The sequence below is a fragment of the Vulpes vulpes genome, chromosome 12 (genome assembly GCF_048418805.1).
Source record: "Vulpes vulpes isolate BD-2025 chromosome 12, VulVul3, whole genome shotgun sequence".
Lineage (NCBI taxonomy): Eukaryota > Metazoa > Chordata > Mammalia > Carnivora > Canidae > Vulpes > Vulpes vulpes.
This window is the reverse complement of record NC_132791.1, coordinates 182502219-182516940: the sequence shown is the minus strand read 5'-3', so window position 1 is coordinate 182516940 and position 14722 is coordinate 182502219. Positions and strand designations below refer to the sequence as shown.

The following is a 14722-nucleotide window of genomic DNA, read 5'->3' as shown; positions in this document are numbered from 1 at the left end:
TGTCCACAGCAAAGGCTAGTGGGGTTAGAGATCATGGGGATCTCTAACTTGGATCCCCAGGGGTTCCCTCTAGTTGCTGCCACCAAACTTGCCTTCCAAGGGTCTTCTGCAGGTCTGGGTTCCCACTAGCTCCAGCCCCTCTGGTAGTGGTAGCTGTCCCTACACCTGTTCTTGCCTGTTGAAGCCTGCACTTCTGAAAAGGGAAATGAGAACCCTTGGCTCTGGATATGGATTGCTGATGTAGACATGCTAGTATAGACAGGGACTCGTCTCCATCCAAGAATGACTACTTAAAAGATAAGCACGCTTGATCTTTGTGAACAGCTGGGTAGATGTTTCCCTTTTTTGTCTCTACCTCTGCCTCCCAGTCTAGGATAGGACTCTTGCTTCCCTTCCTCTGGGCCCCCAAGGGCTGGAGCCTGCTCTCCAGGCATGAGGCAGGATTGCTCTTCCAGGTCCTCTTGTGGTTGGGTGGAATCATGTGACCAGCTCTGTCTGACCAACTAGCTGTGAGAGCAAGTGATATATGTCACTGCTGGGCCAGAGTACTTAACAGCAAGTGTGAGACCTTCCAGAGTTCTCTCCTTTTGCCACATCTACCTGTAGTGTTCATGATGGTGGGTGCTCCAGCAGCCTGCATCCCAAGGTGAGGACACATGGGGCAGGGCCCCCACTAATCCACATGTCGTATGAGCAAGACAAAAAACTTTGATTATGGGCAGCTGGGTGGCTTATTTTTTTTTTAAGATTTTATTTATTTATTCATGAGAGATACACACACACAGAGAGAGAGAGAGAGAGAGGCAGAGACCCAGGCAGAGGGAGAAGCAGGCTCCATGCAGGGAGCCCAACGTGGGACTTGATCCTGGGTCTCCAGGATCACACCCTGGGCTGAAGGTGGCGCTAAACTGCTGAGCCACCAGGGCTGCCCTAGAGGAAGGTCTAATTTCTTTCTCTCTTTCTTTCTTTCTTTCTTTCTTTCTTTCTTTCTTTCTTTCTTTCTTTCTTCTTTTTTTCTTTTTTTAAAGATATTATTTATTAATTCATGGGGGGGAGGCAGGGCAGAGACACAGGCAGAGGGAGAAGCAGGCTCCATGCAGGGAGCCCAACATGGGACTCGATCCCAGGTCTCCAGGATCACGCCCTGGGCTGAAGGTGGCGCTAAACCGCTGAGCCACCAGGGCGTCCCTCTTTCTTTTTCTTGAGAGACACAGAGAGAGAGGCAGAGACACTGGCAGGGGGAGAAGCCCGCTCCCCACAGGAAGCCTGATGGGGGGACTCAATCCTAGGACCCTGGGTGGGATCACAAACTGAGCCAAAGGCCGACTCTCAGCCACTGAGCCACTGAGGCACCCCCTTCCTCCTTTCTTATTAAGATTTATTTATTTAGTTAGTTAGTTAGTCATTTGAAAGAAAGGGAGTGTGCGCGAGTGGGAGGGGCAGAGGGAGATGGAGGGAGAGACAATCCCAAGCAGACTCTGAGCCGAGAGTGGAGCTCAATGTGGGGCTCGATCTCAGGATCCAAGCCAAAACCGAGAGACAGATGCTTACCCGACTATGCCACCCAGGGACCCCAGGCTTCTGATTTCTTTAATCCATTTAAAACAAGCCTTACTGATCAACAGCCTTCAGTTTCTCAGGTACATAGCTAGATTGACCCTCCAGACCTGACTCTTTTCAAGAAAGATCTCCATTTTAAATGGCAATAATGATGTTTCTCTGCCCCAAATCCAGACCAAGTTGGGGACTCGCTCCTTCCCATCCCCTCAGTGTATGTTCTGAACAGTTGATTCCTGCTTAGGACCATAAGGCATCAGGGGAGCTAAGCCTGAATCTTTTAATTTCTAGCGGAAACTGGGTGCCTGGGTGGCTCAGTCAGTTAAACTTCTGCCTTCGGCTCAGGTCATGATCCTGAGGTCCTAGGATTGAGTCCCACATTGGGCTCCCTGCTCAGCAAGGAGTCTGCTTCTCCCCTTGCCTCTCTCCCCTGCTCATACTCTCTCAAATAAATAAATAAAATCTTAAAAAAAATTTTTTTTTACAGGAAACCATTTCTGTTCAGAGAAGAGGCCACTGCTAGTGATATAAGTAGCAGAGTAATTCCACACACATGGGGAAGTAGGTCCACTGGAAACTTCTGCCAAGGATCAGTGTTGGTTCCAGGGGCCAATCAAGGCCCACAGGCTTAGGAGGAGGGAGTGTCAGGACTCCATTGAGGTTGTGCAGATTGAGATGGATGCAACAGCCTTTGATTAATGGTTGGGGGTCAGACACGGCCAGGCTGTGCTGGCTGAGGGGTGCATGCCCAGGCTGTGAGGGAGGCGACTCGGGGGCTGGGGGCGCCTGGCATCCGGCTCCTATGAGTCAGACGCAGCACTCTGACTGCTCGGGGTATTTCACAGAGAGGTCCCAGGGATTTCTGGGGGCAGAACATTTGCTTTCTAGGTGTGTATATTTTAGTGTGGGGGTGTCCTCCTAGAGGGCATGGAGACAGAAAGGGGGTAAGTGGTGGGTGGAGCGAGCTGCTGAGCAGCAAGCAGCGAGCAAGGGAGGGAGATAAAGCACAGAGTCTGGGAGAGCTGAGAGCAGGCCTGTGGGAGGCAGAGCCACTCAGGAGGTCTTGCTGCTCGGCCACGCCCTGACCACAACGACCCACCGGGTCCCAGGAGGCGGGCAAGGAGCCACCGGGCAGGAGCAGCTGTGGAAAATGGGCCTGAAAGGAGGATCCAGCACATTCATTGACAGTTTGTCTTGAGTTGGGCTTGTTTAACTTAAATGCTTAGAACCTCTGAGTAGCTTTTCCCTACAGCACACAGATCAGGCTGGCCTCGATAATGCCTAGGCTCGAGGCAGGGGGAGCCTTGCCTCACTGGCCGGGCCTGTGTCCTGCACTCTGGGAGTCCTGAGTGACCCCCTGGCTGGTTGAGGGTCCTAGCAGCGCTCCCCCCACCCCTTTGAGGCTTCCTGCACCCCCCTCACCGCTAGACAGAAGGTGGACAGGGTGTCTCACGAGGCTTTCTGGGAGAGTTGTGGAAAGAAAATAGCCAGAACAGAGGTCAGCACCAATGAGAAAACAGTCTATGCAGTTTCAACCTGATTGGCTTTTAAAAATAAGTCCAACAGGAGGCTTAAACTGCATGATCCTCATCTATCCTTTGGCTCTCTGCCCTTGGTCCTTGGGCCACCATCCTTCTTCCCTTCCTGGCCCTGGGGCTGCTTCTCCGAGCCCGTTGCTGTCCGGTCCTCCTCTGCCCACCCTGAGGAGCTAGACCTTCCTCTGCCCCTTCTCTCCTTTTTTTTTTTTTTTTTAAGATTTTATTTACTTATTCATGAGAGAGAGAGAGAGAGAGAGAGGCAGAGACACAGGCAGAAGGAGAAGCAGGCTCCATGTAGGGAGCCCGATGCGGGACTCGATCCCAGGACTCTGGGATCACGCCCTGAGCCGGAGGCAGACGCTCAACTGCTGAGCCCCCCAGGCGCCCGTGCCCCTTCTCTCCTCTCGTGCCTGATCCCTCAGGGTCACCTGTTCCCAGGTGTCTCTCCTGATAGCTGACTTCTTCATCCACTGCAGCCCCAACAGCTCTGTCCCCTGAGTAGTCCCTGAAGCTCTGGACATCCTCCATGCCCTGCTTCTTCCCATCAGCACCAGTTCTGCCTCCCTCACCCCTACTATACGTTCCCACGGTTATGGCCAGATCAGGCCCCGCCCTGTCCCACTGAGACGCTGCACAGCCACCACCTGTCTCCTGGCAGCTGGCCTCCCCTCCTCTGGTCCACATGGCAGCTACTGGGATCTTTTTAAACTTTTCAACTACACGGTAGACCACACTACTCCCCTGTTAAACTTTTCAGTGGCCTCTGCTGACCCCAGGAAGACGCCCAAGCACCTGGCAGGGAAGGGCAGCATCCCGATCGCTCTGCATTGCCTCAGACTTCTGAATTCCCAGGGCCCCTGTGTAGTTCCCCACCACAGCCTTCTAGACCTCCCTGCCTTTGCTGGGGCTGTTCCCTCCTGAGCTCTCCTCTGTGTGCTGGGATGAGGCCCCAACAGGGGGCTCGGGGTTTGAAAGTCACAGTGCCCACCTCTTACTAAGCCCCAGCCAATCCCCTACTCTATGGCCCCAAAGATAACGAGAGGACCTTTGACCTGGCTGAAACAGGTCATTTCTCTCGACAGCTGGTGGTTTCTGTGCATTTATTGCTCATGTTTGCTGTCTGCACACCAGAAGGGGGACCAGCCCCCCACATCTTGAGATGTACCAAGCTAGAAACGGAACTGAGAGAGGAGCCTGAGCAATGGTGACACATTCTATTCCTCAAAGCAAAGGGAGGAAGAATCAGAGGTGGCCTTATGGATTGTCTCTGCAGACCAGGGACTCTGCTCTTGCGATGGACAACAGCAGCCCTGGAGCTGCTCACCGCCCCCCTCCACCTCCAGTCTCAGAGAATGCAGGTTTTGTTTTCTAACTCCGAGGCCTGCGTCCTCCTGCAAGTACTTAGTATTTTATCCCATCACCAGACTCTAGCTGTGTTGGGGACATAGTAGGCAGATAATAGGAACCCCTGATGCCTGAGAAGTGTCAGCACCCCCCTCTTCCACCCCACCTCCCGCCCAAATCTCTTTCCACCAGTTGTTTGACAGTGCTTGTTTCATAGCAACTTTACCAGCTCTGGGTTTTAAGCAATTAAAAAAAAAATTTTTTTTTTCCAAAATAGTTTAGTGGGTAATGATAACTGGTTGCATTTCCCAAGATCTTTAAATTGTATTCCTTCACTTTGGAGAAGTGCTGCCTCAAGTGTTCCCCATGTATTGAAGGAGTTTGTGTCTTCTCCATCGATTCGGGTGGGTGAGACACACCCCTCCACGGGCACTGTACTCGGCTGGGGAGCTCCGGGTAGGAGGGGGGCCAGCCCCGACGGCTTACCCCAGCTGTGTTCCCAGACCTTTTACCCAAACAGCAGAACCTTTTCTTAGGCAATTCCGCACGGCCCCTCTTTATACACAACACGGCCTGAGGGGCGGCCCGCACGGGCACTCGCCCCTCCAGAAGCCCCTGTCTTACCTGAGGAGGGGCCGCTGGGACCCTCTCTCTTCGTCTGAAGAGGGGGCGCCACCGCAGTCAGGACCTGAAAGGAGAAGAGCGGTTCACCGAGGTGCCGGGAACTCAACCGACAGCTACCCAGCAGCCCAGAACAGGTGAGCCAGGTGCAAAGACCAAGGGGCCCCACCTGCGCCCGAGGCAGCGCCACACCCTCCACGTCGCCAAGGAGAGGGTGTGGACGCGGCTGTCCCCGCGAAGTGCAGCCGGAGGGGGTGGGGCGGGGGTTCGTGCGACAGACCTACACGGGCCTGGGGGGACGAGGGCTGACAGGTGAGGAGGACTCCGCCTGGCGGGGGGAGGGAGGGGGTCTCCAGGTGGACAGCTGGCCGGGCCAGGCGGGGACGTGCGGGTGGCGGCGGCGAGGGGCTAACTCAGGGCCCAGCCTCGGGGCCTCGGTTGGATCTGATAGCGGGAAGCCAGAACAATCGGAGCCTCCCCCAGGAGCTGTGTGTAATCTCGCAGAGATACGTGGGGTGGGGGAGAGCCGAACCCAGGCCGTAGAGGAGGGACAGCGGGGTGGGGGAGGCAGGAGGAAGCCGCATTGGGGGAGAGAAGGAGGGGAGGGGAGGCTGGCCCGGGGGAGCTCAGCAAACACCCGGCCACCTCAGCGGGTCTCCTTAGGGGACGGTGGGGAGCACACTCGTGCGAGTGGAGGCCTGGGACACGATGCCGCCGGTCCCCTGCATCCCCGACCGGAGCAGCTCCAGACAGGCGCCCCGGCGGGCTGGTGGGCGGGGCCTCGCGCTCTGGCCCCGCCCCCGCCCGGGCTGGCCCCGCCCCTTCTCCCAGGCCCCGCCCCCACCCGGCCGCTCTTGCACCGCGCCCCCGGGCTTCAGGCGCACCTCGGGCTCCTTAGTCCCGCCTTCCAGCCCCAAGTCCGCCCTCGACTTTCCAGCCTGGGAAGTTCAGCCCCGCGCCCGCCCAGCTCGGAGGGCTGCTCCTTGCTTGACCCTCCACCTTTTGAAGCCAGTTCTGCTGCCAGACTCTTTACGACCGTCGCATCTCCGAGGCAACCGTTGCTCCCCAGCGCTCCCCTGGACCAGCTCCCGTCATTTATATACACTTAATTTGCACATCACTCAAACTGTATTTCAGAAGAATCTGAAAATTTAAGTCCCAGTCCCTCGGTCCACAAGCCAAAGATGTTGCAGAAGGGCTGGCAAGAGTGTTTCTTCACTTGGCAAATATCTGGCTCTCTCTTGCTTAGAAATCTATAGGGAGAAGCTCCAGAGAGACCTGAATTCTAGGGCTGGGTCTGCTACCTGTCTGAGCATCAGGTGCCCCCTTCCCTGTAACAGGGGGTCACTCCAGGGTCTTGGACAGCCACGAGCATGAGTACCTGATGTTGCCACATTAGAGTGGCAAGAAGGAAGCCACAGCCCCTAGGTCTTCTGCTCCCCTAGGGGCCCTTTCTCCCCTGTGGACACCCTAACTTGTTTCCTCTGAGTTTCCACCTGGTAGGCATCCTTCCCCACCCAGAGCCTGGGGCGTCCAGATGGGGCCTGCTGTTCTGGCCTCCAGGAGAGGTCCCATCCCCTGTACCTGGCACGTCTGTCTCTTCACCCTCCGTAGGCTGATGACCTGCATGCACCTCTGTCCGTATACTCTCTGTGGGCTGACCTGACCCTAGGCCACAGACTGGCAAACATCTAGAAGAGAACACGAAGGAGGCAGCCCTCTCCTGAGCCATCCCAGCCTCCGAGACTCTCAGGCCCCACTAACCCTAGAGTGGGGAGGAGCTCACTCTTCATCCATCTCTCTGTGAGAAGCTTCTCGAGGAGACCCTTTGTGGTCAGACCTTCCCCAAACTGTCTCCCTCCAGCTACACAACCTCCCTCCCTCACCAAACTCTTCTAAAAAAATTCTCTGCACATTTTTTCAAAATAGAATTAAATAACAGCAACTGGCTATTTAGGGAGGGGCTCCCAAGGGGCAAATGGGATCTCTACAACCTTGAAATTACAGGACTTCTGTTTCCTCAAAAGAAAAGAAAAACACCTCAGATCATTGATATTCTCAGCCAGACTGTGTTTTGAAATATGCTCTCCTCTGTCCTTTCACCAACTACGGGCTTTCTGCCTCTTTGAAAATAAGATCACATCAAGTCAGGGATTAGAAATAGGAAAAATTCAATCAGAGCCTCCCTCGGGCCCGCTACACATCTCAATACACTCCCAGGCCAGCAGAATCAGCTCCCGCTACAACCCAGCTCAGCAGCATCATTCAAAACGCACCGGTAGGATATGGTGAAACAGAAGGACCTTTCATCCCCGAGTGAGCGAGGCCTGCAGGGCTGCTCTCCTAGCTCCGGAAGCTGGCGGTGCCTGGGCCAGTGGAGTCGGGGCCTCTTGCTTAAATAGGCAGTGGGGCAGGGCGGGCCTGGGGGGCGGGTGTGGAAAGTGGGCTGTTTACCCAGCACAGTGCGGCAGTGTCTAGGGATCCAGTAGTGGTCCTGAGCACGCGCCTGCCTGCTTGTCACCAGGAGCCTCAAGGCCGCAGGCCCCTGGACCACAGACTAGCACCTGGGGTGACCTCTGATGGACGTGCAGCCCCAAGTGAAACCATGTCCCTAGATGCTTGGTCCAGGTTCCAGGATGCCTCTACGTCCCCTGAGACACAGCCCAGTTAGCAGAACCAGCTGTGGAGCTGGATGGACCTGCTCCCCAGACCAGTAAGTGCTGGCCTCAGGGCATCTCTCCAAGCCTCAGTTTCTACCTTATTTCTTTCTTTAATATTTTATTTATTTATTCATGAGAGACACACAGAGAGAGGCAGAGACACAGGCAGAAAGAGAAACAGGCTCCCTGCGGGGAGCCCAATGTAGGACTTGATCCCAGGGCCCCGGGATCACGACCTGAGGCAAAGGTAGATGCTCAACCACTGAGCCACCCAGATGCCTCAGTTTCTACCTTTTTCTGCAGTTTCTCCTTTCTTTCTGACTTCTTAGATCCAGAAATCATGTGTGCAAAGGGCCTGGCACCTCAGAGATTGATTTAGTTATTCACATGCTGATGCTGGGGCCAGGTACTGTCAACAAGGTTCAAACCCAGAGATATTTGGAAACATATGTAAAGTGACACAGTCCTCCAGCTGAGTGTCAGGGTCAGGTGTCATGCAGAGCTGTGACTAGGTTGGGTTGGCAGAAATCCCTTGGGCTGAGGGTGAAAAGCAGTTGCTGGGCTTGGGAAGGATCTTGACTGTACTCTGGTGAAGGAGTTACCCCTACACCTCCAATACCAACGCAAGGGGAGAAGCATGGTTGGACAGGCTTTTCTGTGCATTGGTGGAGACCTTAATGGCTGGGTGCAGAAGAACCCCAGAGTCACTGCTAGGGATGGCTGGTGAGAATGGGATAATCAGACCCACAACTCAGCAGAGAAGTCTGCTAGAGCAGGATTTGGGAATTATTAGAGTGTAAGTTAAATTTTAGGAGTGGCTGCATTTTTGTCAGACCACTTATTTTTTCTTTTTCAACTGGTCCATTCTATATATTTTTTAAAGATTTTATTTCCTTATTTGTCAGAGAGAGAGAAAGAGAGAGCATAAGCAGGGGGAGAGGCGGGCAGAGGGAGAAGCAGGCTCCCCGCTGAGCAAGGACTCAGGGATCATGGGCCCAGCTGAAGGCAGACACTTAACCAACTGAGCCACCCCAGGCATCCCTTCAGCCAGTCCATTCTAATTCCAATGTCTTGTTATATCAGCTTTTGTCTTTCATATTTTTGTAAAAAGTCAGACATTCCCTCTCTCTTTCTAAGTATAATTATGCATAAATCCTCCCCCATTTTTCAAATGAGTCTGTTTTCTTCTTACACAGAGTGAGTCTTAGGACTGCCATGTGGTTAGGGCACTCATGTGTGGTTCAAATGGCACATTTCTTCCTGAGAGTCATCTTGTCTTCTCTATTTGTGATGTCAGTTCTCTTGTCATTCTTATCTGATTTCAAACGAACATATCTCCCTTCAGCTTGCCAGATCATTTATCATTCCGAATTGTAACTAGCAAATACTGATTTCTTTCTCTCAGGCTAACCTTGAAAGGCACGGTGTGCGTTCTTTATTTCTAGGCTGAGCTGTTTTTTTCATCTCTCGAAACTTTTCTTGTATTGTTTCTTTTCTGACATTTCCTTCATCGTGTGCCTCACCCCGTTTATCTTTCTGTCACCTGCTGTAGGGCTGTGACACCATTTCTCATTTCCCAGTGGGCTATTTGTACCTCTGATTGTCTTCTTTGTCTGCATTTCTGGTTTGACATGTTACTTTATAGCCCGGACATCACTGCTTTCTTTCTTTGCTCTTTTGTTTCAGTTATCCCGACTTCTACTGACAGACATGTTTCTTTTCTAGTGTCCACCATGGAATTACAGCTTTTTTGAGGGGCTTGGTGGTGGGGGTTCTGATCTATTCTGTTAGTAATATTTTTTGGTCACATTTCTTTCACAGCAGCTATTACTCAGTCCATCTCATTTGTTCCTGAAGCCTTTCAGATTCCACCATTTAAAAAACAAACTGATTGACATTTATTGAGGGCCCACTGTGTGCCGCTGCTGCTTTGTGTTTAGCACTTGTAGGAGCCTGCTGCTCTTCTAGGTTTGGTACAGCAGAATTCTGCAGGTAGAACTGCTTTGAAGCAGGTTCTGTTAACTAAGATTTATTCCATCTTGTTCCAAAAAAGACTTAAAATGTGTTCTATGTACAAGATAATAAGATTTTTTTTTTTAAAGCAGTGAGGGAATTAGAGCTAAGAGAAAATAAAGGTAGAAAAAGCAAGTAGAAACCGAGCACAGATCCAAAAGTAGTGTGCAGGGGGTGAGTGTCTCTGTTTTCTGATGGCGGCCTTGGTGGGCACAGACAGGCCATGTCTTATGACCAAGGCTTCTCCTTTTGATCTGTGTTGGTGGTGTTGACCCTTTGTTTTAAGTCCCTTGAAAGTCTGCAGCACAGAAGAAGCCCCCTAGGTGGGGAATACTTACTTAAAATTTTTTTCCCAATAGGGATGGAATTGGACAGAGACAGAGGCAAGATATACCCGTGATGGTGTGGGTTGACTCTATGTAGACAGTAGGACAGCCACCTCCTGCTCTCTTTCAAAAGTTGGTATTGATTGAACAACTAATCAGCTGTGTATTCCCTATGCTCTGAATCAGGTAGCTTCCCTGTTTTGGGGTACCAAGTGTAATCTGGGAGTGGAAGGCTTCTCGGGGTCTCTCTGTTCCCACAGAACTCCAGAGTGGCCTCATTTCACACCTCTCAGGAAACAGTTTTCCAAGTGACAGATTGATTGGTGTATGGGTGGTTACCAAAAAAGAATCTATTTTATTAGCTATTTGTCTTGCAAAATGAAATCGTTTTGTAAAACTTGATCTTGGGGTGCCTGGGTGGCTCAGGTCGTGGTCTCAGCTTTCTGGGATCCAGCCCCACTCCACGGGGAGTCCGCTTCTCCCTTCCTCTCTGTCCCTGTCCTCAGCCCCACTCTCAAATAAATAAACAAAACCTTTTAAATAAATAAATAAATAAAACTTGATCCAAATGTCAACATCCTGGGGTTTAAGAAGGTGCCCTCTGGCTTGGAGAAAAGATCTGTAGACCCTACAGAGGAAGAGCTCCATGTCAAGCCCTTGGGTGATGAGCCTGGGTTGTGCCGCCCAGCCTCAGGCTCTCTGGGGAGGGCGGGGCGGTACGAGGGGCAGCTGGGCACCAAAGCGGTGTTGTAAAAGCTCGTCCTGATGCCTGAAATGATTTTTTTTTAAATATACCAAGGAAAAATGAAAATCTAGACATTTACACAGATGAGAGACCATGTACAGGAAATTTTGCTTCAACTTACTCATTTTTTAGATTAAAAACAAGGAACTATATCAGACGATTAAAAAGTATTTGGGGGACACCTGGGTGGCTCAGCAGTTGGGCTCCTGCCTTTGGCCCGGGGCGTGATCCTGGAGACCCAGGATCAAGTCCCACATCGGGCTCCCTGCACGGAGCCTGCTTCTCCCTGCCTGTGTCTGCCTCTCTGTGTGTGTCTCTCATGAATAAATAAAATCTTAAAAAAAAAAACCAAAGCATTTGGTTTTTCTGTTGGTGGCAGTTAAAGATGAGAGAAAGACAGAGGGGGAGTGAAAGCCATGGAGGAAAGGCGGAGGGGAGTTCTGCCCCTGGAAGCCTCGGGGGGCCCAGCCCCCATTAGCCGGGCAGCGGGCAGTGGGCAGAGGCTCTGCTCCCGGCCTTCCCTCCGCCACCCCTGTCCCATCCAGAGTCAAGGCCAGTCGCTTCCAGCCTGTGGTCCGTTTCCAGTCCCTGCTGCTCCTCTGCCCTCCGTCCCTGGGCTGCCTCACTTCTCTGCACAGCTCCAGGCTCGCCTTCGGGCTGGCCCCCGGCTCATGTCCAAGCTCGGGTCCCCAGCACAAGCCACTCTGAGGTCATCTGCCCCTTCATCTATCCAGCACTGGAGCTCCCTCCGTGCAACGAACAGATCCCTCTACCCAGCCTGGTCCGGGGGGACCTTTGGTGCCGGGCCCAGCCCCCCTCTGCCTCATTCCTGCCGCTCCTCCCCTCCCACTGGTTGGTTCTGACGGCTCCCACCCCTAGCTCTCCTCTTACCTGGAACACACCGCGCTCTTTCACGCCTGCGTGCCTTTGAACATGCTGTCCCCAGTGTCCGCGACACCCTCCCCGTTGGTCCACCTGGCACCCATCTTCTGCGGCTCAACTCTGCGGCTGCCAGCCCGCGTGCTTCAGTCGCACCCCCACCGGGCATCGGACTCGTAAGCCTAGGACCCCCTGAGCGCTGAGCCCCGAGCCTGATCCCCGAAAGGCACTTGGGGAACCAAGGTTGGATTAACACCATGGCTTCTGGCCAGGCCAGAGTGTCAGTCAGAACGTTCGATTCCCTCTGTAGGTACCAGGTGGCACAGCAAGGGCTGTGAGAAAACTTCGCAGGTGTTTGAAGTAGGGCATCAAGTAGGCTGCTTTGTGTAAAGGAAGATTCTGGAATCACATAGCGAGAGTGGCAGAGCCTAGACTCTGAGTAAAGACTTGTCCATGGCCCCATCCTGGCTAGTGTTTTGAGCCCACAGGGCTCCCTAATGCTCAGAAGGCACCCACAGGCAGGGGAGGAACCCCCCAGGAGTCTGGGGAAGGCTGGTGGCCACCGCCTTTCCCTCTTTGCTGCCACCCTCTTGCGTCCCAGAGGGATTTGAGGTGGATGGTGCCACTATTTGCCCTTAACATCTGAGTGTGACTCGGTCTGTGGGTTGTTCTGTCTGGGCAGAGCTTGGGCGGCCGGGAAGGGTAAGCCAGCAGGAGCCAGGCAGCTACTGTTGGGGGGTCCCTGGGTGTCAGAGGGCCATCCTGGCCAAGCCTTATCATCTCTCATCGGGTCCTTCAGCCTGGTCTCCACCCTTCATCCTCCACACAGAAGCCAGCGTCCTCTTTCTCCTTGCAAACCCAAGCACCTCCCAGCTGGAAACACCCCCAGGATGAAACCCATGTCCTAGGTCCACCACACCCTGCTGTGTCACTGCTCGCCAGTCTTATCCTCCCTCCTCGCGCCTCCACAGCTCTCCTGCTCCCTCCTGCAGTCCCTGGTCTCTTTCAGGGCGGATGATCTTTCCTCACCCTGTCCCCCCACCACCCTGGAACCCCCTCTGACCTGGCTGGCTGCTCCTCCCCTTCAGGCCTGAGGGAGGCCTCCCCAGTCTCCCCTCACGTTTACTATCAGGGAATCTCATAGGGAGCACCCTCTGCTCCAGTCCCTGCCTCTGAAGGTGTCACCTGTCAGACAGTCCTGGCCACCAGCATACAGACAAGGTTCTGGGGGGAGGAGTATGCCCCAGATGTGACCCTCCAAAGGGAGACATCAGACCTGGTTCTGGGCAGTTGGGGGCCTTATTGGAGGAGGGGAACTATCCAAGAGGCAGGCAGTTGCGTGGAACGTGCCTGAGCTCCGGCCACGTGGACGCTGCACTGAAGGCTCCCTTGCGGACGAGGGCCGGGGAGGGACAGAATGGGGTCAAGGACAGAACCATGGGACGCATCCCATTTTAGCTTTGGTGAGGAAAGAGGAGCCAAAATGAACACTTGGGAGAAGGCGGAAGAACGCAGAAAACGTGGCTAAAATAGAGCTCTGTGTTTTTTTGTTTTTAATGTAGTTCTCAGATAATCTTACTTCTTTTCTTTTTCACTTAGAATAGCTGGAAAAGGAGGGCCCTATGTGGCAGGCCCTGGATGAGAAAACCATGTGTCAAAGCTGTTGCCGGCTCCCTCATTCTATTTTTGCCTTCCTGACACTACCTCTTTGAGCCCCGACCAGGGATCCTGGTCTGAGGTGGCCAGCCCTCACTTCGTTCTCCAGAAACCACCAAAAAGCCAGCTATTCACTTCTCTTGACCAGAAATAAATAAATGCATTAGACAAATGTTCTCAGGCAACCTTGAGGGATGTGAACACAAAATTATCCCATGAATTATTTTTGTTTCCTTTCCTCAGTTGAAAGTTGGGTGGTTTTTTTGTTCCCATTAGTACACTGAAGTTGGACAGTAATTAATGTTCTTAAAATAGGACGCCCGTATTCCCAAGTTTAGAAAGAAAAACCACCGAGGAATGAAAGGACGTGGACATATGTGAAATGCCATTTCTATCAGCCACAGAATCTTTTATGAGCCTCGGTGGGGAGCGCCTGGCGAGTGGGATTTGTGGCGGAACACGCCGTGGCAGACCGTGTCTGTGGTTGCTTTTCATTCTGTTCCCAGCTCCAGGTCAAGGAAGCCTTTGACATCGTGGCCAGGAGCCGTGGGGGTTCACCAACCTCTAATTACAGCCCTTTTTTAAAAATATTGATGAACGGTCCCTCTGTTGATTCAATCGTTTTTAAACACCGAGGCTGTAGCGGTTGGCTCTGCGCAAGGGGAACAGACTCTCTGGGCCTCCTCGGGCCACAGGGCCTCTTCCCGCACCTTGAGGCTCTGGGACTCTTTCAAACACTGAAGTAAGAAAACTGTCGCTCTGGGTAGGGTTGGGGGAGGTCACTTCAGGATTCAAAATCAGGCTTGGCTAGGCTGCAGGGGGAGGCCCCGCTTTCCCCAGATGGGGGCTTTTGGCCTCTGCTGCTTCTAGACTGGGTTCAGGGTGGAGGTTCGGAGTTTGGCAGGAGGAGCCACCATCCTACTCCCACTGCCCCACGGCCTGATGCCCCACTGCACATTTGGTCACCCTGTCCCTGACATGTCTGCCATCTGAGTTGGAGGGAATCAGTTCTAGTCCCATAGGGTCCAGAAGAGCTAAGTGCCATCCATCCCATCTTGGGCACACCCACACCGAAGGAGCTTGCAGACCCAGCTCCCCCAGAGGCCACTGACTACAGTGTGAGGGTGGGTGGTGGTCCCCATTCTCCTGGGGGCTTGGAGCCCAATCAGCTACTTCATGCCCACACTACCAGCTTTTCATAGCCTGTCCACAATCAGGTATTGACATGGCTTCAGTAGTAACCTTGTCTAGAGAAGAGCACCTCATTATAAATGGGGAACGTCTGTGTTGCCCGTGATACCCCAAAGCTCCTGACTCCGTGGGGCTGAGGCCTAGTTCCTGAGGTCATCACACTTCCCCACATTACAGCATAGCAGAGTGGCT

The 14722-nt window shown here is 53.2% G+C and overlaps 1 protein-coding gene across 1 annotated transcript in view; it reads right to left on the bottom strand.

Moving 5' to 3' along the window:
- Positions 1 to 14722, bottom strand: part of SMPD3 (sphingomyelin phosphodiesterase 3) — an 82339-nt gene that overhangs the window by 23851 nt on the left and 43766 nt on the right. Inside the window, exon 2 of the mRNA XM_072731635.1 lies at positions 5064 to 5127. The gene's annotated coding sequence lies outside the window, so the exon portion shown is untranslated. The remainder of the gene's footprint in view (positions 1 to 5063; positions 5128 to 14722) is intronic.